Source organism: Octopus sinensis, linkage group LG8 (assembly GCF_006345805.1).
Source record: "Octopus sinensis linkage group LG8, ASM634580v1, whole genome shotgun sequence".
Classification (NCBI taxonomy): domain Eukaryota; kingdom Metazoa; phylum Mollusca; class Cephalopoda; order Octopoda; family Octopodidae; genus Octopus; species Octopus sinensis.
The window spans coordinates 15,904,550-15,929,659 of NC_043004.1; positions in this window are offsets into that span (position 1 = coordinate 15,904,550).

Sequence of the window (25,110 nt, forward strand, 5' to 3'; positions counted from 1 at the left end):
AACTCACAAGCTTATGAAAATTAATCAAATATTAACTATGTTACTCAGAAGTATTTATTTAATTTAAATTTGTTAAATATATTTCGTTTTTTTTTTTTCTACTAGAAAAAGTGTAGTTGTCATGTGACACACTCGGAAACGGTCCGAATAAATCATATGTTGAAGTATTGCTATATTCACAGGTAATTTATTCATTACACTACGCAAATTATAACTAACATATTCCAAAATCTGAATTTACAAGTACGTTTTTGGTCTAATTTGTATTCTAGAAAAGGCAAGGTACTCCAAAGTGACATACAGCCTTAAAAATATGAGGTAATAAACCTGATATTAATTGTCCCATCTGTTTCCCTTTTCACCCTCCGTCACTCTCACAGATGCACACACTGTATATATATGTATGTATATATACATATATGTATATATTATACAAAGACGGAGAGAGAGCAATAGATAAATAGATGCATAAATACACACATGTGTATATATATAGTATATATATATACATATATATACACGTATATATATATATATAATATATATATATATTATATATATATATATACGTGTGTGATTGTGTATTTATATGCGTGTAGTTTGTGCGTGTGTGTGTTTGTTTGCGTATGCGTCTACATAAAATGATGCATTTAAAAATATTATTTATACGATTGTATATACGTACTTGGCGGCAGGAAAATATATTGATTGCTTAAAGAGCTACAAGTTCCAGAAATCATGTATATATTAGTGTTATGTTAAAATGTCAATTTAGAATATGAATTTAAGCAAACAGCTCTGTGTAATCTAAATTCTCATTATGCTGTATAAAATATACTTATTGTCAATGCCGCGTGAATATATAAATAACGCAGAGTGTACGAACTCACCAGCTTATGAAAATTAATCAAATATTAACTATGTTACTCAGAAGTATTTATTTAATTTAAATTTGTTAAATATATTTCGTTTTTTTTTTTCTACTAGAAAAAGTGTAGTTGTCATGTGACACACTCGGAAACGGTCCGAATAAATCATATGTTGAAGTATTGCTATATTCACAGGTAATTTATTCATTACACTACGCAACTTATAACTAACATATTCCAAAATCTGAATTTACAAGTACGTTTTTGGTCTAATTTGTATTCTAGAAAAGGCAAGGTACTCCAAAGTGACATACAGCCTTAAAAATATGAGGTAATAAACCTGATATTAATTGGAAATTTACCGGTAATGCTTGAACGCGAATGTGTGTATTCCCATCTGTTTCCCTTTTCACCCTCCGTCACTCTCACAGATGCACACACTGTATATATATATGTATGTATATATACATATATGTATATATTATACAAAGACGGAGAGAGAGCAATAGATAAATAGATGCATAAATACACACATGTGTATATATATATGTATATATATATACATATATATACACGTATATATATATATATATATATATATATATATATATATATATATGTGTGTGTGTGTGTGTGTGTGTGAGAGAGAGAGAGAGAGAGAGAGAGCGAGAGTGAAAGATAACTCTCGCCCACATACGTAGGCCGTACACATGCAGACAGTCACGTCGCAGACACACACACATGAGTACACACCACGCGAAAAGTCACATCAACTACTGCACACAACACACACAAACACGTTACACGCGCGCACACACCATTCGCACATACACACACACGCAGGCTCACCTTCTTTTGTTGGGATCGCCAGCACTATTGTCATCTCCCTTTCTTTCAACCCTTTTTTTTCAGTCATCAGCATGCTGGACTATTGATCATTACACGTGTTTTTCGTCCTTATTCCTTCCTGTCAAAGAGAGTACGGCTTGAAATGTAAACAGGCTTTTTCATTTTTCCCGAGCGTCAAATTAATACACTTGCTCGTTGTTTATACACATATCAACGTCTTCTGTTTTTTTTTTATAATTTTCAACTATACATATATATATATATATCCATACATACATACAAACCAGAGAGTCACACACAAACATACAAACACGTACACGCACACATACACACACATACACACATATATATATGCAAGCGTTATAAATGCGTGTTTGTGTATGTGGAGCCGTGTGTGAGTGAACGTTTTTTCTTTCAAATTATGAGAGAAGAACTCGTCATCAGTGCATGAGTTAATTTATCTTTTCTTAACGTACAATAAATATTTTATTTCATAAATAAGTATGGTAAAAGAAAAATTAAAACTGACTCGAAACAAATCATAACACTTTAATTCAATTAGTGATATATATTAGTGTGGAAAGTTAAAATAATTAATCTAGGATCACTTGTAGCATTCGCATCGGCCTCTAAAAATTGGTTTCTATCAATTCTGCTAGGCTCTGATTTCACGAACGTAAGCACGATTGATCAGTTGCTCCTAGTGATGGTGTTAACTGTTGCTGTTTCTAAAGCTTCTTAAGAGAGACGATGTGATTTGGATAGTTTGTTATCAACACTTAGTGGTCAACAGAAGCGTCGTATCTAGAACACTGTCGTCGGGATTGAATCATTTTATTTTTCTTGATTTTCAAACAGTTTCCGTTTCCCTACTTTTTTTCTACATGGTGAGGGCTACGGATTTGAAATCAATATATTTACAGATAACATTCAATATTATTTGTTTTATATGACAAAATAATACTTGCAATACTGTTAGCCCATTAGTTCATACATTAAAAAGAGATTTCCACTTAATATATGTGTGTGCGTATGTGAGAGAGAGAGAGAAAGAGAGACAGAGAGAAATATAATTGAATTACCACTTAAAAATGTAACAAGCAAATTTTTGGGTGTGACGAGACACAAACAATGATGCAGAGTGAAACATAAATATTGAACCATGGTAAGAAAAACCGAGAAATATTTTACGGAAAAGAGTGGTTGTTTCTGAGAAACAGATTATACTACAAAAGCGTTCGATCAATATAATAAAAATAAATAAATAAATGCGCACTTTTAAAGACTAACCAGGCTCATAGGCCCGGTTTCCTGGTTTCAATGGCGTATGTGTTCCCCAGCTAGACGAGACGCTAGTCCATCGCTGCGTTACTCAATTTTGCCAGCTGAGTGGACTGGAGCAACGTGAAATGAAGTGTTTGCTCAAGAACACAACGCGTCGCTCGGACCAGGAATCGAAACCACAATCTTATGATTATGATGCTGAAACCCTAATCACTAAGCCACGCGCATTCACTTTCAATCAATATAGAGTTAAGTACGTAGGCACTAAATATCGGTCGCGATCGACAGATATAAAATAGCATATTAATATCATCGGCGATCATTTCGAATAGAAATGTTACTGAAACATTTAAAATCTGTTTAGAAATCTATTTTCACATCACTTGGATTTGCAGACTTAAAATATCAAGGGATTTATTTCTACATAAATGAATTATTTCTATATTTTGGAATACTTCACTTCATATTTTAAAGCATGTTAACTCTTAATATTTTTCTCCCACAAAACAGGTAACAATATAAAACATCAAGGAGGACGAGAGAGATCAATCAACAGGATGGCTGAGATGGCCAAAATAATGAGCTATTCACAAACACACACACATACACACACACGCGCACACGTCCTCACACATATATGCACACACGCACACACACATACATACATGCACACAAAAGAAATATTCATATATGCATTATGCATAGATATATAAATGGATAGATAGATAGGTAGATAGATAGATAGATAGACAGATAGACAGATAGATAAAAAGGATAGACAGACAGACATACAGATACACAGGCAGACAGGCACACATACAGGCAGACAGAGAGGCAGACTGACAGATATATATATATATAGATAGATAGATATAGATAGATAGATAGATAGATAGATAGATATAGATAGATAGATAGATAGATACATACATAGATACGTAGATACATAGATAGAAAGATACATAGATAGACAGAGAGACAGAGAGACAGACAGACAGACAGATAGATAGATAGATAGATAGATAGATAGATAGACAGATAGATAGATAGGTAGGTAGATAGATAGATAGATAGATAGATAGATAGATAGATAGATAGATAGATAGATAGATAGAGACTCAGACAGACAGGCAGACATACATACAGTCAGAGATGCAGACAGGCAGGGAGACAGACAGACAGACAGACACACAAGCAGATAGACAGATAGATAGAAAGACAGATAGACAGACAGATAGATAGATAGATACATACATACATACATACATACATACATACATACATACATACATACATACATACATACATACATGCATGCATGCATACATACATACAAACATACAAACATACATATTGTTGACGACATTAGAAGTTTATAAATTTCGATCCCATGAATAATTCACTTTTGGAATGGTAAATCTCGGAGCAACTGAACCGTGTAAATATAGGGATAAGGAATCTTCGAATTTTACTAGCAAAAGGGTTTTTAAACCAATATTTACACGGTATTGCTTAAACATTTGCTTGCTTCGAGATCCGCTATGATATATGTATGCATTTACGTGTGTTTGTGCAAGTGTTTGTGTGTGAGTTTACGTGTGTTTTTTCTTCTGACAATACGACTATGTAGTGAATTAACACAAATGACTAAGTTTTTAGGTTGAGAGAGAGTGTGCTATCAATAAAGAACGTATACAAGCACGAAATTGCGTATAAGATGTACATATTAATATTTAATGATGATGAACCAGATCATCTATGAGGATCATATATCCAACTGCTTATATATGTATATATGCTCTTGGACACCCGCTTCAGTTATTCATACGGGTTAGTGTACAAATGAAAGGACGAGGAAGCCAATGAGTTGAGTAGGAGTTACATATCATTATTCACACAATTTGATTCAGCCTCCATGCAACTTAATGTTTTGTAGGAGCGTGCGTATGATTATATGTAGTTGTGTGTATGTGAGTGTGTGTGTGTATGTGTGAGTATAAGCAGTCTGAAAACGGCGAGGAAACTAGCAATGCTGAGTTTCAACTTGTTCCGTGTAATGGAATGATAATTATGCACTTTGCTAACTTAAGTTAACGGAAGAGTATGTAGATGCTTCGGACGTTAGTTCCTCATCAAAAGACAGAGAAATCATAGCTGTGATATAAAATGTAGGGGTAGTGATAAAAAAAGGACAAAAGTTTAGAAACCAAGGGTGAAATTCTTCATGGAGAATTGAGAGGAAAGCGTCAGTGTATATGTACATGTATACTAATGTATTAATATTTGGAGATGGTCATATTGGCGAGTATATGGGTATTTTAATGTATGACCACAGAAGTTGCAAGTGTGAAAGTGGTATATGTTTTTAGAGTATGTATGTGCTTATTTGTGTAAACACACACACACACACACACACACACACACACACACCACACACACACACACACACATATATATATATATATATATATATATACACACACGATTATCACTTTGTGTTACACGGTTCCTGTTGTGAATTGTGCGTTGAAACAGATATTGTATTTCGCGATGGTCCTTTTTTTGTCAAATACACGCACTCTATATTTGTTCTCTCCTTTATCACTGTTTTTATATTGTTTAACTCATGTACATTGTCCAGAAGTCTTTCGCCACACAATTGTGACCTCTTCAGTAGCACTTTTTGTTTTCGTGTGTGCTCTTGCTCCACTTTACTCCATTGTGTTCTTCTAAGATGTGTATCCTTCTGTGCGCATCCTTTTGCATCCTTGTTTCTGTGTGTGTGCATGTGTGTGTGTGTGTATGCGTGTGTATGTGAGCGTATGTGCATATTTATGTGTGTGTGTATGCGTGTGTATGTGAGCGTATATGTATGTTTATGTGTGTGTCATTTTTCTTAACAGCAGTGTGGCGTTCCCCTCAGCCTCATCCTCTCACCCCATTGTGCGGCTGCTGGCCTAAGACCCGAAAATTTGGTACAGATCCTGTATCTCTCTGTGTTTGTGTGTTCGCCTGCGCTGTTGCCATCGTGGGAGTTGTTGTTGCTGTAATCTCCTTATTTGTCACTGCCGCTGCTGCTATCGTTCTCATTCATATTGTTGATATTGTCGTGGACATCCGTTAAATTTCTAGCATTTGTGTATGGTTTCGCTTCGTACGTTGTTTGTATTCATGCACTTTTTATGGATGTATACTCATACACACATATACATGCACAGACGCATGCGCACATAAGGATACAGACCTTAGAATAACACAATGGAGTAAGTGGAATAAGAATACACACGATGGCAAAAAGTGTCGCTGAAGAGGTCACAGACATATGACGAAAGATTTCTGGACAATGGACAGGAGATTAAAATAATAAAAGAATAAAAGTAGTAAACGAGAAAAGAAATATATATATATATAGTGCGTGTGTTTATTTTGGGAAAAAATGACCATCCTGAATTCCAACAGCTAGAACAATATATATATATATATATATATATATACAGAGAGAGAGAGAGTTCACGATAAAAAAAAAACGAAGACAGGTGGTGTACAAAACAAACAGATGTATTAGTATAACGCTCAGGACTAGAAAAAGACTTTTACGTTCCGAGCCTACGCTGTTCTACAGAAAGGGACACAGAAAAAAAACAAGGAGAGAAGCAAGGAGAGAGAAAAAAATGTGTGTAGTGGATACCGATCTATCGTGGCGACTGCCGGACAGAAGGGGCACACAGGATTAGTAGATAATATTTCTTTATTCGTATTCTAAAACGTATTCTAAAATTGGTTCCAGAAAATATCTTGATATCTTCAGAATCTTTCAAACCCCGGTCACATGAAGGAATGGTGTTCGTCTCCATTTTGAATGAAAACGCTTGTGTGTGTGTGTGTGTGTGTGTGTGTGTGTGTGTGTGTGTGTGTGTGTGTGTGCGTGTGTGTTTGTGTGTGTGTATACATAAATACATATATATATATCTGTGTATATATATATATATCAGTATATGTACATATATCTATATTTATCAGTTTGTCTCCGAATAGACGCACGTAATCAGACATAAGTATAAATTGATATATATTCAAATACAAACATGCTCAAGTAGAAAAGTTTGGAAAATATCATATTAGAAATAAGAAAAATGCAAATTAAAAGGTGAGAACTTAAACATAATTATGATTATAATAATCATATAACATAACTGTTTCTAATTATTATAACCTAAATTATCATACTAGGTTTAATGAATAGAAATGAGAGTTCAGCTTCATTTTGGATTATTGGAAAGCACGCAAGTATTGTAATACCTGCAATGAATAATAAATTCGTTTTCGTTTGTTTATAATATAATGCGACCGACCTTTAAAATATCTAGCGCTTTCCGTGAACAAAGATAGCGTGTCTGTACATGGTCATCTGGTTAGAGAATGTCATACTTGTATGAACGATATAGTATTTTGCCTTTTAATGTCTAACGTTTTCAAGCTTGCAGTCATTTGTAAAGATCTTTTGCCAAAGGTTACTTTGGCGGACTTAATCATTCTAGTTTGAAATTTAAAATATGGCTAATTTTTTTCTCGTTTTATTTTAATTATGTGTATTTTATTTAGTCATTTATTTATAGTGTGTGTCAGTGTTCGTTTATGGTTTGGAGCAATTTTCGTTTGTTCTCGTATTTGATGTTTTCATATGTCCGTCATCTCTTACAAAAATCAATGAGCATTTGCCTTTTGTTTTTAATTTAATACTTTTATGTCAATTGTTTGCTATTTTTGAAGATGCTGTTTCTGACCTATTTATTACGCTGCTTTGAATTTATGTCTGCAGTGTTTTATACGTTTATATTTTATTTTGATAGAATTTCAGGCTCCTACTTGTTCACTGTTTAGTATAAAAACTTGTGTATCTAATGCTTAGTTCTAGATGAGCCTATTATGCTATTCTCTGTAGCTATATTTAGTATCACCTCGGCTATTTTTATGTGTGTGTGGCCGTTCACTATTCCCATTTAAGTATATACATTTATTAGTTTAAACACAGGTGATATATATGCTGTTTGTCTTAAGATTTATGCTTAAATACTATGTATGCCAGTATTTGTATATGCATTAAGTTACTTCAAAATTTTATCAACATACTAGCACAATCAACGTAGATATACGTCTTGTGCTCTATAATCTAGTCGATGATTATGCTTGGGTTATTCATCTTCCCATTTGCAGATTTAGTGTGTAATCATTTTTATCACGAAATATAAAAACTGATTAATTTACACACCCGGAACACATAGCTCAGTACAAATCTCTAAGGAAAACAAATTGCTACCACAAATGCTTACAGCATTTTCTATTTACTATGCATATTTGATATAGTGATAACACGACGAAATCCAGATACTCGCTATCTGTAAAGTTTTTCTCGATATCTCTTATCACCAACATAAACGAATCTAGCTAGGATACAAGTAGATTTGAATACTGACTTCATTAGACATGCGAAGAATGCCATCTGAGAACAAAATTAAAATACCGCAGAAGCCCGTAAAACGTAATGGTGATAGCAAAGCAAGACACATTCTATATTACGTTGATGTATAACTGTCTTGAGCAGCTTGAGATATACAATATGAAACAAAATAGATTTCGAAAGCTTTTTTCTTAGAATTATATCCTCAGAACGACATTCCACTCTACATTTTGCTCTGACAGATCTCAAGATCAATGCACAACGCAATATTTGTTACTAGAAAAATAAAAGCAGAAAAAACAGACATACAAAAGAAACATGCCAACAGACTATGTGTACATACATGTATATTTTACCGACGGATATTTTTGAAGCAATTGACACGACTCACTCGCAAGATGCTTCACCTTCTTGCAAAAGGAGAAAGGGAATATATTTGTCCGTGAAATGATATTCATTTACAAGTAAAAATAAAAACAAAAAAAAACAGAGGGGAAAATTAGAAGTTCGTTACTCAGACATAACACAAGCATTCCAATGATACGACAGAGGTAGTCAAGAATTGTTAAACACTGCAATTTTCTATCAGGAAGCGACCTTAATAATAATGTGATCACCTTGTTGAATTGAGGAGTGAGGGTCAAATTTTGAGATATTGATATCATTAATTACGCAGTAACGTTTACTCTTTAGTATAATGGCTGTAAACTGTTATCAAAATTTCATCACTGAACCAGTTCTCTCTGATTTTTTGTCATTCTCTATGATAGTTAAAATTATGAATATGCTGGAATTTAAGGTACATATACCCTACATACTCTATGTATATACATTTACAATCCTGTCTGAAATGATACATCAAACAGTTGATGACACATTTTCTCCTCTAATGATATGCATAGTTTTACTGTTTAATTTGGTTGTAGACAATGTATAATTCCACAGTATAACGAAAACCTGAGGTGAAATATTTTCGTATACATGCGATTCTTTAACACCAGTGCTTTATGAGCCATAATCACAATTTAATAATTGAGCATTTGTTATAAAACGCGACTGTGTTATTCTATTAGTTTACTCGATGCTATGTAAACCGCATTTATCTCAGAAATATAGGCGACTCCGTCTTTTCATGGAGGTGTAACAACTTAAAAACTTGGAACTATGCCAGTGCCCGGCATGTATATACTTTTGGCTGAGTTTACAGTAACCACCATGAAAGTAATTGCGAATTAAGGTGCTGCGAGATGCCAAGCAACGTGCCTCACAACTACAGTGAAATCAAAATGTAGAGTTCCTGCCAAAATGAGCATCACTAATAGTCACACCAGTACCGAATGCTTTAGTGTAAACGATAAATAACATATACACTTTATTCTTCTGCCCCACAATTTATTCCTAATTCTGTCGCTACCAGAATTTTATATAATTAGAGTATCTTATCCCTATGAATCTCTGTGGAGGTCCAAGCTGAATTACTATGTATTTTTCAGATTACCGAACAGAGAACTTACGAGGTGGTTCCCAGTACTGTAAATGGAGAAAACGTGATATTTCCCGCATTAAGTTCTATCGCTTTTCTTGCTGATGACTTTGCTGCAGTGAAATGAGATATAGTGCGACTTCAGCATCAATCGGCAAAACACCTAATGAATTTTCCCCGAAAATATTTAAATGTTTTCTTGTATCTCTTGTTTCTCTGGCTTTTCTAGCTGAATATTACAGGAAGTTATTTATTGTCAAAAATTAGTGTATATTTAGAAGTTTAACTATGGTAATCGTACATTTCTCTAAATGCTTAAATATCATTTCGTGAAAACATTTAAATTTTAATTGTCTAAATCCAAAACGAACAGTTGTTAAAACTGTTCTAATATTTTGCATTATACACGTGCGCGGAAGTACAAACACCCACACATACGAACACACACACATACATACACACAGACATACAAATATCATTCTATAAAAATAAAATTTCATTTCTTGTGACACAGGCCAACTATCGAGGTTCCAAGCTATTTTCTAATTCCAGTCATAGTAGATGCATCACCCCGACACTTTACGCCAGCGTCACACAGAACGGGGAAAGATAGGATGACATGATCACGAAGCTGTATTCTCACCAACAAATTAGCATGATCTGTAGAATTATTTAACAACGACTCACAAATATACAAGAGAATTCAGGTCAAGCTGCTATGCTGCAATCAGGAAGCAATGCAGTTGAAACTAATATTAAAAATATGCTCACTTGTCAGTCAGACCATTAATAAGTTTGGAGTTTAAGCCAGAATAAGCGTTTTTTTCTTCCCTTTCAAAGTATACTGTGTAATGCATTAGCATATTTATCATTGATAATAAATGAGTCACTAACAGATTCTGTACCAATAATTGACAGTGCCAACAACAGTTTAATGGATGAATGTTGTCAAGCATTGGTAATTAACTGCCGAGGAGGAAATTGTTGTTCTTACAGTTTAACCCCATATCCACAGAAGTATGATCAAAAGCATTAAAGCTGTGATCATGGTATTATTATTATTTCTTTGTGTACCAACGCCTTATTAAATAAATTCCTTCTTTTTAAAATTGTAGGCTGCAGTTTATAGAGTATTAAAAACCTAACATGAAATAATTACGTAGTGCAATAAACCAAAAGAAGTACAAAAGTTGATGACTAATACGCGATAAAAGTTTATACAAATACTTAATATAACCGTGGATAAGGTGAGTCTTTTTAAAAGCTTTAATTAATATTTAATCAATACATACATCTGTATTGAATATTAAAAAAATCGATATCTCCATTATAAGGTTGGTGTGATAAACACAATGTAGATGTAGGCACGACAGTGTTTTTAAAGAACTTCTGTTTGTCAACAAGTTGTTCATTGGTCGAGCCAGTAACACGAGCCCTTTACATTCTACTACAGTTCTGAGTTGATCAAAGTCTCTTCTTTTAAAGTGGATGCTAGGGGACGAGTACGTTTGTGAGAACGTTTTTTATGAATGTATGCATGTGTATATATATTACGTAAATATGTATATTCATTTATATATTTCAGCCATGAGGCTGTGACTAAGGCGGCGAGCTGGCAGACACGTCAACGCGCCGGGCGAAATGCTTAGTGGTATTTCGTCTGTCGTTACGTTCTGAGTTCAAATTCCGCCGAGGTCAACTTTGCCTTTCATCCTTTCGGGGTCGATAAATAAAGTACCAATTTCGTACTGGGGTCGATGTAATCGACTTAATCCCTTTGTCCTTCTTTGTCCCCTCTATGTTTAGCCCTTTGTGGGCAGTAAAGAAATGTATGCTGGGGCACATAAACCAAAGTGCATACACATTTGCACAAGCCACAAAATTTCCGCAAGACCACAGATAGATGAATAACTAGCTTATTTTCCTATATCTATATATATGTATATATGCAAATACAAGTATATATAGTCAAATGTCCAGACTAGGACGGACAGGGCTATTCACAACTAACATATAACTTTATTAATTAGAGAATACGTGTGTACTTTGTATCGGCTTATGAGTGTACCTAATGTATACCTTCATGGACAAATGTATATGTGTTTCGTTCGAATTAATGGATACTTATTTTGCAATGAAAAAACGAAATTACGTAAATTTTTAATAATCAAACAGGTATTGCAATCAGTAATATCACAAGAAATTACACTTTATATAAATGAAATCAATTACTAATTTTTATATACATTACTAGTACCCTGTGTATTAATTTGAAATAATTTAAACGAAGCTACTTAATATAAATTACCTATTAATGCAGGAAAAGTATATGTATAACTAATGAAAATAATGTTGGTAAATTTAGAAATGATTCAGTTATCAAATATGAGTATAAGACATAATATTTTTTACTTTCTAACTTTGATACGTTCAAAATTACTGTGTGGCTGCATAGAATTGTACTAAATATTCCATTTAGAATTTGCTGATTACCATATCAACTAAAACAAAATTAATCGTGTACGTAAAAAAGTTTACGGAAAAAATATTTTGCTTTTACCTTCTCTGCTGTTTCACTTAATTGAGGAATATTTAGATCGTCTTAGTTGTTAGGCTGAACTGAGAATATATTCGCTAAAAGCTCTGGTTTTAGAATCTATCTATATTTTTATTAAAACTCATAAAACTTTTTCATTGCGATGCTTATTAGTATAGTTTAAATTGTATACATTAACTGGCGAAGGAATACACGAAGAAGGAGCACTGAATCAAACCGAAAATGCTTTATCACGCTTATGCTTAATATCTTGTTTGCAGGAGTTTTCCTAAAGAGATGCAGAGTAACGTGGGTTTAAAACAAATAATTTTCTTCTTAAGAGAAGGTTGGTCGTATCGAATTCAACCTTGCTAAACTGAAAATAAATAATTTTCGATATAAATACGATACTAATTATGTGACTGAGTCATCCATTCCAACGAGGGCCCTTACCGTTCAACACTGAACAATATTTGAGACACACGTTTGAATTCTTAAAATTATTATTACTACTACATAGGCATTAATTCCTTAAAATTAATATATCGTTCGAATTGAAGCAAAAGAAATTAACTAAGCCACTGAAATTGAATACTAACATGGAACCTCATCGCATGTCCTCTGCAGCCCCAACTGTTGACACATTAAGGTATTTATGTGTATATATATATATATATATATATATATATATATATATATAATATATATATATATATATATATATATATATATATATATATGTATATATACATACATATAGATAGATATGTATATGTATATATATATGTACATATATACATTCATATACACATATACACATATTCATATATATATACATATATATATGTGTGTGTGTGTGCATGTATGTATGTTTATTTTTATTTATATATATATATATATATATATGTATACACATATATATATACATATGTATATATACCCGCACGCATACATCTATAAGTATGTACGTAGTATGTATGTATATATGTATGTATGTGTGTGTGTTATGTGCCTGTGTGTGCTTATGTTTTTAACACAATCCTGTTGACACGAATGTGAAAATCATCTCAGTTTTTGATTTTGCTTGAGTCTCGACGAAAAATTACCTCTCTATATTATTCTCTATAAATATACATTCAGTAGAATTCTAAGTGACTCCAAAGGACCACCAGATGCAGACCCCTGCTGGTATGTCACTTTCTCTGTTATAGACTGTGATCAAGTTATTGGTATAAAATGCAGCCACTCCTATACGGAAATATATATAGAACAGTTGCATCCTCCTTGGGTACGCCAAGCTGGAATATATTTAATACATCCACACGTTACCGGAAACACTTAATATATTAGACATTGTGTGGACAACAAAATAAATCATCGCTTAATCACAATTACGTTTGGAGATCTGTTTTCTGTGTGTTTGATTTTTTTTAATGTAATATATATTGGAGTTTTGATTTCATTTTATTTTACCTTTATACTTATTCACTGCTTTTATGAAAATATTTTCGGTTAGCTGTTATATATATCTCACTACTTCTATACAAAGATTATATTAATACTCATTTAGAATTTAAGTCAATAACTATGTTAAATCGAATCGTAGCCATATCTATACTTTCACTCAATCCCCAATAATATTTTTACCATATTAAAAATTCATGAGTTCGCGAAAATTGTGTTATATGTAATACATTGTGTACCAGACGTGTTTTTACTGACAGAAATCTTATCGCGTCACTTACATTGCAAATCGGATGAAAGTTTTCTCTCCCCCCACCAAAGAACTGTAAATCCTTTAACTAAAGCAACAATCTCATAATCAGTCTCTGCATTCAAAATTATTTGGGGGATATTAAAGTAATAGCATAATTGGATTTTTTAAATACTCTGAATTTCTAAGTGTGCTAAAGGTACATGTAATGGCAAATGACACAAAATAACATTCTTTATAAGCTTAGACTTGCAGTGAAAATGAATATGACAGCGATTGTAATAATAAAAGAAAATATATCATACTCGACAACTGTCGCTCGATGGTACAATTCGCAATTTTTTTTACGGTTAATTGTATCACATCATATTTGTTTCCTTTCCAAACTTTACCAAAGCACTAGGGACAAACGTGCACACAAAGGGTTTCATTTATTTATGGCCTCGAAGAATCCTACAAATGCTTTACGGACATCAACATTGCATAATTCATGGAAAGAACAGTAAAAAAATTGTGAGACCCTACTTGTGTAATATCATTTAGTAGATGAATAATTTCCGCTAATTATGTAATAGAATCAGGGTTGCATTATGAAAATGCAAATACCGTATCCTGCACTGCACATACACATACGCTCACACACGCACGCGCACGTGTGTGTGTACACATCTATATACATATATATTTGTACACACACATGCGCACATGCACACACATATATAGATAGATAGAAATACTGGTGCGTGGGTATAATTTCAATTACCTATTTATCTGTATGAACATATGTGTTTTGCCTATTTACCTGCATTAATAACTAATGTATATATGTGTGTTTATGCATCGTTATATGGCAAGAGAGATAGTTAAATACCTACAAGTCACTTTTTTTCGAAAGACGTAATGCTCCATTATCTGAACTAAAACACGAATGCAACAATAACCTTTTAATAATTTACCTTCAGATTGGCTTAATATAACTTAATACCTGAAAATAGTTTCATATAACTTACTTGTTAAGCGAGCAAAAATATATATAAGAAAATTTAAAGAAAAAGTAAAAAGTGGAAAGCCTACAAGTTTTTCAGGCATAACAGCTTGAGACATGATTTGATTTTTCTATTATTAAATTTGTCACGTTCATTTCCATTGTATAAAACTCCGTAGAATGGAATTAACTCGTCTATTCGAATTTGATGAGCATGATATGCACTAAATCTAATATATTCAGGTACTTCAGAAAGTTTATTGAAACAAAGCAATTCTTCTTTGTCCTTTTCTGTTGCTTCATGTAGATATTAAAATTATTCTGATTGTACTAAGGCAGAATTTACAATGCACTCTCTAAAAATTCCTTATTTAAAACATATCTATACTTTAATTAAAACTCATAGAATTGTTCGATTATGTAAATTATATACATAATGTAAATTATATACATCATACGGCGAAATATAAATATGCATACAGAAAGCGTTATTAAGTTTAATATACGGGGAAATATAGAAGCATATGCATACATGCAATGCTTTAAACGTGCCAGTAACCTCCTGAATAAACAATGAGTAATCACTTTGTATTTCGATGTGCTAACCGAAAAAACAAAATGTAGAGAGTTGACGTAGCACGAACCCTAAATAAATGACAGGAAGGCACTCATCTCAGCTTTACTTCCAGTCAAACAGTGAAGAAAATCGAGCTAGGCAATACACAGTATGGTTCCCACAATCACGATATAAATAAAAGTACTCCAAACACAATGGATCGGCTAAATTTTTCGCTTCAGTGTTTGCGCTGAGAATCTATTTTTATTTGAAGTGTTATGTTAAAGTGTTAAGTGAAATTTGGCAATCGAGGATCGAACCCATGCTTTTCCTGTTTGAAGTCACTACAAATACGTTGTGGAATAAAATAATCTACTGTCATGGAAAGCGTGTAACTGTAAAATGCAGAATTATCGTACTAATGGTTGTTCAAAATATATGTATGTATAGAAATATATGAATGAAGTCTTTAAATTAAGGAAGTGCAATAATATTGTTTAGCAGTTCAAAACTGTGAGGAGTGAAATGCAGAATTAGGTCGGCTGATCGTGAGAATCAAATATTGATCGCTTCGTTGAAAACTGCAGGTGGTATGGGTTATTAACCTTGGGTTTTTGTAAATAAAATAGTAATATATAGTAGATACAAGGATCCAGTGGAGGGCACCTATTATCGATTTTTTAAACAATCTAAGTGTATCACGAAGTCTCCAGACATGAGTTCTACTCACGTGTCAAATAAAGTATAAGAGTGATATTGTCTGCAAAAATTAGAAATAGGACACACAAAAAAAAATCAATTTTCGAAGTAATCGAACACAAACAACGAAATGGTTTATTTCCCTTGAGTGTTTAAAAATATTGTGCAGGTGCTATGGGTTATTTCCCTTGGGTGTTTCAAGAAAATTAGTTATAAGATGTAAATAAAAAGGCCCCTTCCAGGGGCCGTATTATCGATTTTTTAACAATCTAAGTATGTCAGGAGGTTTCTAGCCATGAGTTCTACACACGCATCAAGTTTCATCAAAATCAATAAAACGATGTAGGAGGAGTTAGCTAACAATACCACAAACAATTTTCCACATATGTAGTATATATATGAATATATATATATATATTATATATATATATATATATATGTATATATATATATATATATATATATGTATGTATGTATATATATATATATATATATAATATATATATATATATATAATATATATATATATTGTTGCTAATCCAAACAACAGGAGGAATAGAAGTAATGGAGTTAAAAATGCACAGAGGATATATTAAAATGAATTAGAAATGAAATGTATTTTCTCATACAATTTACTGGTTTCACATTAGATTTTTAAAAGTGTAGATATTCTACAATCATTAATTCATAGGGAATCGGAATCGTGTATTACTAATGTTTGTTATTGTCTGTTCAGCAGTGGCTTGTATTTCTTCATAAACAATCTCATTTTAATCACTTTTGTTTGGATTCGAATATTGTATACACATTGATAGTGTGAGAAGACGAGAAATCTGGGAAAATTTGTTTTCGTGCATATTTCAAGATGTTTACTAAATGAAATTTGCCAAGGTTTTGGATTATGTATTTGTTGTCGATGAATATTTAATCTCATTCTTAAACTGAGTTTAGTTTGTCCAATGTAGTCTTCTCTATATCCATTACATTTGATGGTATATACTACACTTCGGACAATTTAATCCAACAAAAAGTGAAGCCACTCATGTCAGAGTATGGTGCGAATTTTCTTGTAATGATCCAGGCAATTTTGAATGGATTTTTTTCTCTTTTAATCCCCACATTTTTTTCTGCCTTAACACGATTCCTAAGGGGATTAATCGTGGTAAGGCTAGTATTACGTCACTTTCAGAAAAAGTGTAGAAATTGAAAGATGAAACATTTCAATTCAATATTGTCTGGAACATTCTAAGGATAGCATCACCACACTTGAATAAAAAGTATGGGTGCACTCTGTGTTGCGCTGATCGTACGAAATCGATGAATATCCAGTTAATATTCTCAACAAGTCTAAAGAGCTACAATTACCATGCTTCCATAATACTAAACTTATATTCGCCTGTATTAAGCCCTTTGTGAATGTGCTTCCTAACCATACTTATACCTTCTAATGCATTTGTGCATATTATCTGAAGTTATTAGTATCATCTGCGAAATTTGTTGCCCCATGTTTTATACTTGCTGGTTACACCTCCAACTAATAAATGGTAAGATATTCGATAATCTGACGTAGGTACGATTCTATTTTGTAAAATCTATTATCTGTGATCTTGCTAGTTATTATTATTATTATTATTATTATTATTATTATTATTATTATTATTATTATTATTATTATTATTATTATTATTATCATTATTATTATCATTATTATTATTATTATTATTATTATTATTATTATTATTATTATTATTATTTATCTTGTTTATTCTGATGTCGCTGGTGGCTACATTTGGTTCTGTTATTTCATTTTTTTTACATTATAGTCATACCTGCATATTATGGAATACTATAATGATTAAGTCGTGCAGATATAATTTACAGTGAATGCATGTGTGCTTACTTACATATGAATGTGCGTGAAAATATTCGAAGTTGTGTTTGTATGGGTATATGCACATATATGGGTATATGTGCGTACATTTATTTTTATCCGCATGCACACTCGCACCCCGCCACACACACACACGCACATATTTATATATATATATATATATATATATATATATATTATATATATATATATATATATATATATATATATATATATATATATATACGTGCGCGTGTATGTGTGTACACACGAATCTGTGTTAATATGTGCTTGGCTGTATATATGCACAGATAAGTTAAACATAGGCATAGATGTATATCCTGAACACGGACATGTCTGATTGTTTACAAATAGAACTAAAGTTTAGAAATATACATATGTATAAATGTGTGTGAGTGTGAGTGCAAATATACGTATGTGAATGTATGTACGTGTATATGAGAGTATGTATGTGTATGTGTATATTTTTTCTATATATATGTATACATATATGTGGTGTTTATAAAAGTGTTCATATTTGTGTATGTATATAGGTGTGTGTATGTTTTATGAATGCACATATATAATATTAAATCTACGTGTGTGCTCTAATATCTGATATGCAGTGACAGGTTTTATCAACCAAACGCTTTATTTGGTGTCTCAACTTTAATACTTTCTTCAGTAGTTTTCTTTTCTTTTTTCTTTATCTTTTTATTTATTATAATTTATAAGCCCATGCATTTTCGCAATTCATCAACCGGGTCTATAAGCAAATTAAAATTCAGCCTGATGCATAAGCGAGGTTTGAATTATTTCCCATTGTATCTTAACCGCTTCTACTACAAACTCTTTTGTACTACTCAAAAGCGAGTTAGGTCATATTTGTGCCTTATTTTTTCTTTAAAATTTACCTGATGATAACGGCTTTTTGCCTTGACAGAATCTATGAATGCTTCAAATAAAAACTGCCGGAGAAACTGCTGTAAATATTGAACTCCAGTTCTGTTCGTTTTTGTGAAGTTATATTTGTACATACACAAATATTTACACATCTGAATACACACACACGCACACACACACACACACACACACACACACACACACACATATATATATATATATATATATATATATATATTATATATATATATATATATATATGTATATATATATAAACAATAACACCAGGATTCTAGTGAAATTTCACGTATGTATATACATATGTGTGTGTGTGTGTGTGTGTACAAATTTTATGCAGGTTTCCTGTATTATAACAGAAGGTCAATATCGGTCGAATGTGCTTAACGTTCCAAGAAAAGTAGTGTCAAATCTGAAAGTAATATCAAGTAATGTTATTTCGGACATGGAATCTAAAAACGAAGACCTTATTAGTTAAATGAGTTTAATAAATATATTGTAAAATTCTTTACTAATACAATTATACTAACGTTTTTATTATATTCCCATAGGAAAAGTGTGGAAATATTTCTTAAAATATATCCTTCTTATAATAAATTCGTTGTTTTGTTTTCTGATCACTCTTTCAAATCAATATATATATATATATATATATATATTATATATATATATATATAATATATATATATATATATATATATATATATATTAGCGACGTCGGCAGTATAAATAACAATTGGTAGTAATTATCCCCATTTAAACATGGTATTTCTATCAGAACAAATTATGATGTTGTAGTTGCCATGACAGAAATTCTCATATTGGCTCTTCGGTGCAAAATGCAGCCTTGTTTATATCACTAGCGAGTAGAGAAATCCTCGCTACCTCCAGTGTCGAGACCACCAGAAAACGTGCTTTCGACCTTTTTGGGACTTGTCAAAGATGAACACCCAATCGCTAGAGGTAGCAGCGAATCATCTCCTAACCAGTGATGTATAGAGTGACAGTCGCGATAACCCACTAAGCTTGTTAATACACATATATTTGCTACAGGGGCAGTATTAATTCCGGGAGGTGATGTTACCTTGCGGTGATTTGTAATAATATACGGTAGATATATGCCTATAAAATTTATAATCTATAGACATCCATAACTTAATTCTCTTTGGAAAAACATTGATGCATATTGATTATTGTGTTCTAATCGAAATAATTTTGCAGATTAATGTCCTAGACAGTAAGTCTAAATCCTTAGCAGAATATTATATAAGATTATATGTGCATACTGTTTGACGAAAATGTCAGAGATTATAAAAGGAGTTAGAAAAGTTAACCCTTAATATGAAATAGTGTACAGAAAGCTGTTTTATGTTATATACATGAAAGGGTTATTTCTGTTGAAATCCCGTCACATTGTCTATAAGAGGAACATGCTGAAATACAAAGAACGCTTTACAAAGATAAAAGGGAAATACGTATGAATACAATCTGTAGATTTAAACTTACGGGTTCATAATCACGATTAATGTAAAGAATTGTAAAAGAAAAAAAGCGTTTATTTTCTCTATACACAACAAATGCATTGAATAATGGAGTTCAAAGAATGAAATCAAATAAAGAATATGTACGTAATTTTCTTTAGTTATTTTAAAATTTTCCTTTCTTAGTTTCCCAGTCGACCTTATGGAGCATTTCTATATCATACAGGATATCATTCGACCGTCCGGTTTCAATTCCCAATATTAACACGGTATATATATATATATATGTATATATATATCATGTTTTGCATAGTCGCACCTGGCACTACATTTTCGGACATAGCGGATTTTATAGAATGGGGTCAGAAATTAGGCCGAAATTTCCAAAAGGTAAAATGTAACGAGGCCCTTTTCCTAACATATTCCGGACGGTGACGATAGAGGAAAAAATCATACAACAACTATTGCCATGCCTATGTAACTTTTCCAGATGCTCGAATTAAATGCGAACAATATTGTTTTTAGTCTAGTTGTAGTATACGATTAATGTGTTATGAATTCACGTATGTTTCGAGGCGATTGAACATTATATGTCAGGAAGTTTAAAGTTGTAAATTACAACAACTTCAAACTGTTCCAAATTTTGTGATTTGTATGAGTGCAGTGTGTATATGTTGCGAAATACATTGTTTGGCATGTATGCAATAACCTTTTCGCTAATGTGCCAGACTACCATGTTATAATCAATATATTGTTTTTACATTAGTGTTAGATGTGTTAGTTACATATGCAGCCAGAGAGTAAACTTCCAATGTTTGGCCGTTATTTTGCTGCAGTTATTAAATTTGCCTTTCTCTTGCATGTAGTTAATTTCTAGTACTTTTGTTCTCGTTGATGTTCATGATGGTCCATTGTTTCCAATGATTTATTTGCATCGATGGCAACAAAGGGATTTCAGATTTAGGCAAAGGCTTATGTTTATTCTATTGTTGCTAGCCTCATTTCTCTGTGATAAATGAAAAATAGAAATTAAAACAGAAGTTATATCTACGCATGTGAATTTTAGGAAAATGCTGCTTTGATGCTACTGAAACACTCTTTACTGGAGAATAACAAGTAAGTGCAGGTGAAAATGATATTTTAGAGAACAGCGCTTTGTGCTGAATTAATATGTTTTATTTTATTTTTAACTTTAGTTGTTGCGTATAGAAGAGACCGCTCGAAATATCATATTGTGAAATATTCATGCTTTTATTTTGATGTTTTGCATTTCTGATTTTGACTGCTGCAAATCGGATGGGGTTGGTTTTATTGTTGGAGGAGTGACGGATTTGTGTGACAATATTCTGGTTAAAATTAGTTTGGTGCTACAACATTTATACATTTTCTCAGAATAAAAAAAAATAGAAAGCGTTTTCGATATTAGAGCGCTCATTTGAAGATGATAGTGACCGCAATTCTACCCCCAAGCACTAGATTCTCTTAGTTGAATATTTGACATTTTAGTTTCATTCTGAAATTCTTGAAGGCGAAAATGTTCTTCTGACGTTTCTAGTATTCATTACAATGAAGGTTTATTTCACATCTGTTCGTGTGGATTTTAATATTTCGTTTAATGTTTCGCAAAGAAATATGTTTTTTGCTGGATTTTCAATATGATACTTAAAATTGCTATTCTTTTATTTAATGGGGTTTAGAAGCCGTTGTTAATAGGAAGTGTTTTAAATGCTACTAATATTGTTCAGAACGTTTCAAAGCTGGCCATTCCTTTTATGTAACATGCAATTGTCTACGTAAAATTTGCTTTCATTTCTGGTGCATCTTTCGATTTCGCTTTGTTTATTTACTTGGTTGTTTGACAGATATTAAAAATATATTCCTCAGGCATAGTGTTAGAATGACTATGAAATTAATAAGACATTTATTTTCTAGACAACACATTTCATTTTTACGCAAAATGTTTACAAAACACATATCTAGATTACGAATCATTCCACTTGAGCTCTAATCAAAGTCGGTTGATATATTCTTAGATTTCTATTACTGACATTTAACAAACCGGCGAGCTGACAGCATCGTTAGTCACCGGGAAAAATGCTTAGCGGCATTTCATTCTCACTTACCCTCTGAGTTCAAATTACACCGACGTTGACTTTGCCTTCCAATTTACGGGGTCGATAAAATAAGTACAGTTTGACCACTGAGGTCGATGTAGTCGACTTATCCCCAAAATTTGAAATCATTATTATGATTTAACTATTTAACGGTTTATTATCTCGCCTAAAATCATGTGGGCAACTATTGTGCTATCTCGCGATCATAGAGGTTAGATATGAGTTTTGTGTTTAGGGATTTATCTTATTGCTACTTTTATCATAAATCATTATACACTTTTAACAAAATAGTTAGCGAAATACCAATTTTCAACATAATAATAGTAATATTAAATTATCATCAGACAGGATATTAATAGGAGTCTACACAAATTTACGAATTTGCAAAACTGGCATGTTTTTTTTTTACCGAATGTGATTTATGATGTTAATGAGTACCGTGTGGGAGACGATTCGAGAGATTGTCTGCTATTTGGTTGCCATGGCTAATTTTTTAGATTTGCTATGGTTTTCGGATTCATTGTGTAAACATCTACATTTTTTAGCCAATTTTAGCGTTGATGCTTATAATTATAATCTAATACGGCGTTAATTCCTTGAGGATCATAGAATTTCAAAATAGCATTATTTCTAGCGAGAAAACACCATGGAGAGTAGCTACAGAAGATGATTCTGTGTAGTTTGTAACACGTTCACGCTACATTAGCAGATTTTGAAGTGAAAATTCGATCGAAACATTGACATTTCGTATATATTGCAAAGGAATGTCAGCTTGGTACTATAACCACATTCTCGTTACAGGCTATTATAAGAACGTCTAGACATGTTATTTTGTTGACACATTAGAACATTCAGGAATCTCGTTGTATTATAAAGTGCAGTAGGTCAAAACAGCTTCAATTCTGATGGCGGACTCAACACAGGATTAGATAACAAATAATCAGCTTTACTTTTAAAAGTAATTAAATGTTCAACAAAATATCACCAAATTGACCTGACATGCCGTGAGAAAACCTAATATACAACCGACTCGAGCAAATGACGGAAGACAAGCAAATGAAATTTATCGTATTGAAAGAACATCATGCAATGTGAACTTGCATAAGTTGGTGATGATATAAACAGAAGCAAGATTAGAATTAATGAGGCTGCTGTCTATGCTTTGAAGAAAGACAAATGGCGAAAGTGTTTTGAACATTGCTCACTGCAAACCTTATCAAACATAATGTGTTATCACAAAAAGAAACGGAAGAAAACGCCAAAGGTGTGGAGGAATATTGACAAGTAGAACATTTCTATTAAGAGGGAAATAGTCAGCAAAGTTGGGGATGGTGTCTTGAATGAATATCGCTTGTTGTGATTTGATCTGGCGATAACAAAATGCTGTGGAAGGGAATGTGGTGTTTAGATCATCCTTACACCAGCGCTCCATGCAAAATTATTATATAACTTGGAATATCGGAAACTGAATTTGAACACTACATGTGTGTGTGTGTGTGTGCTGGTGTGAGAGTGTGTGTGAGTGTGTGTGTGTGTGAGTGTATGTGTCTGTGTGCGTACGCGCGTATGTGTATGTGTGTGTGCGTGTGCGTGTGTGTGTGTGTGTGTGTTTATTTGTGATTCTGTATGGATATATACCAATTTACATATAAGACACATTCCTGGGGCTGGTATGTAAACTAAAGACTTATTGGTATGTATATCCAATAACTTAACACCGCTGTAAGCAGTGGCTAGATAAGCAACGTGTTGCTGGGCAATAGTGAGATAGATGAGTGCTGAAGAAGGGGCAGCAAACCCTGGAATATGGCATATACATGCATTACCAACTCTTCTCTTCGATCACAGTGTCTGTTTACCTCTCACGTCTCAGTACGAAACATCGTAGCAAAAGTCAGTGCTGGCTATAAGTTCTATGGAATATCTGCAGAATCATTATTAATGTAAGAGCAATCAATAGACTCAAGAGAACGTGACACTGACTTATGCAAACATTTAGTATATCTTACAGTATATTGTGATTGCATAACAAAATACCACGTACATACAAATGTTTAATACTCACATATTTTGTATTGATATGCATGTGCGCATGCGTATGTACTTATATTTATAGTTCATATATGAACGTTCACAAACGTTCTTCCAATAATCTTACTCATAACGAGAGCAACTCCAATCAACTGATTTGCTAGGTAAAGTAACACATTAGATTGATTCACACGGCATGAAAACATAGGTAGCCTCCTTAACCAAGAAAGAAGAAATATTTATCTTCCAATGTAGCGTTG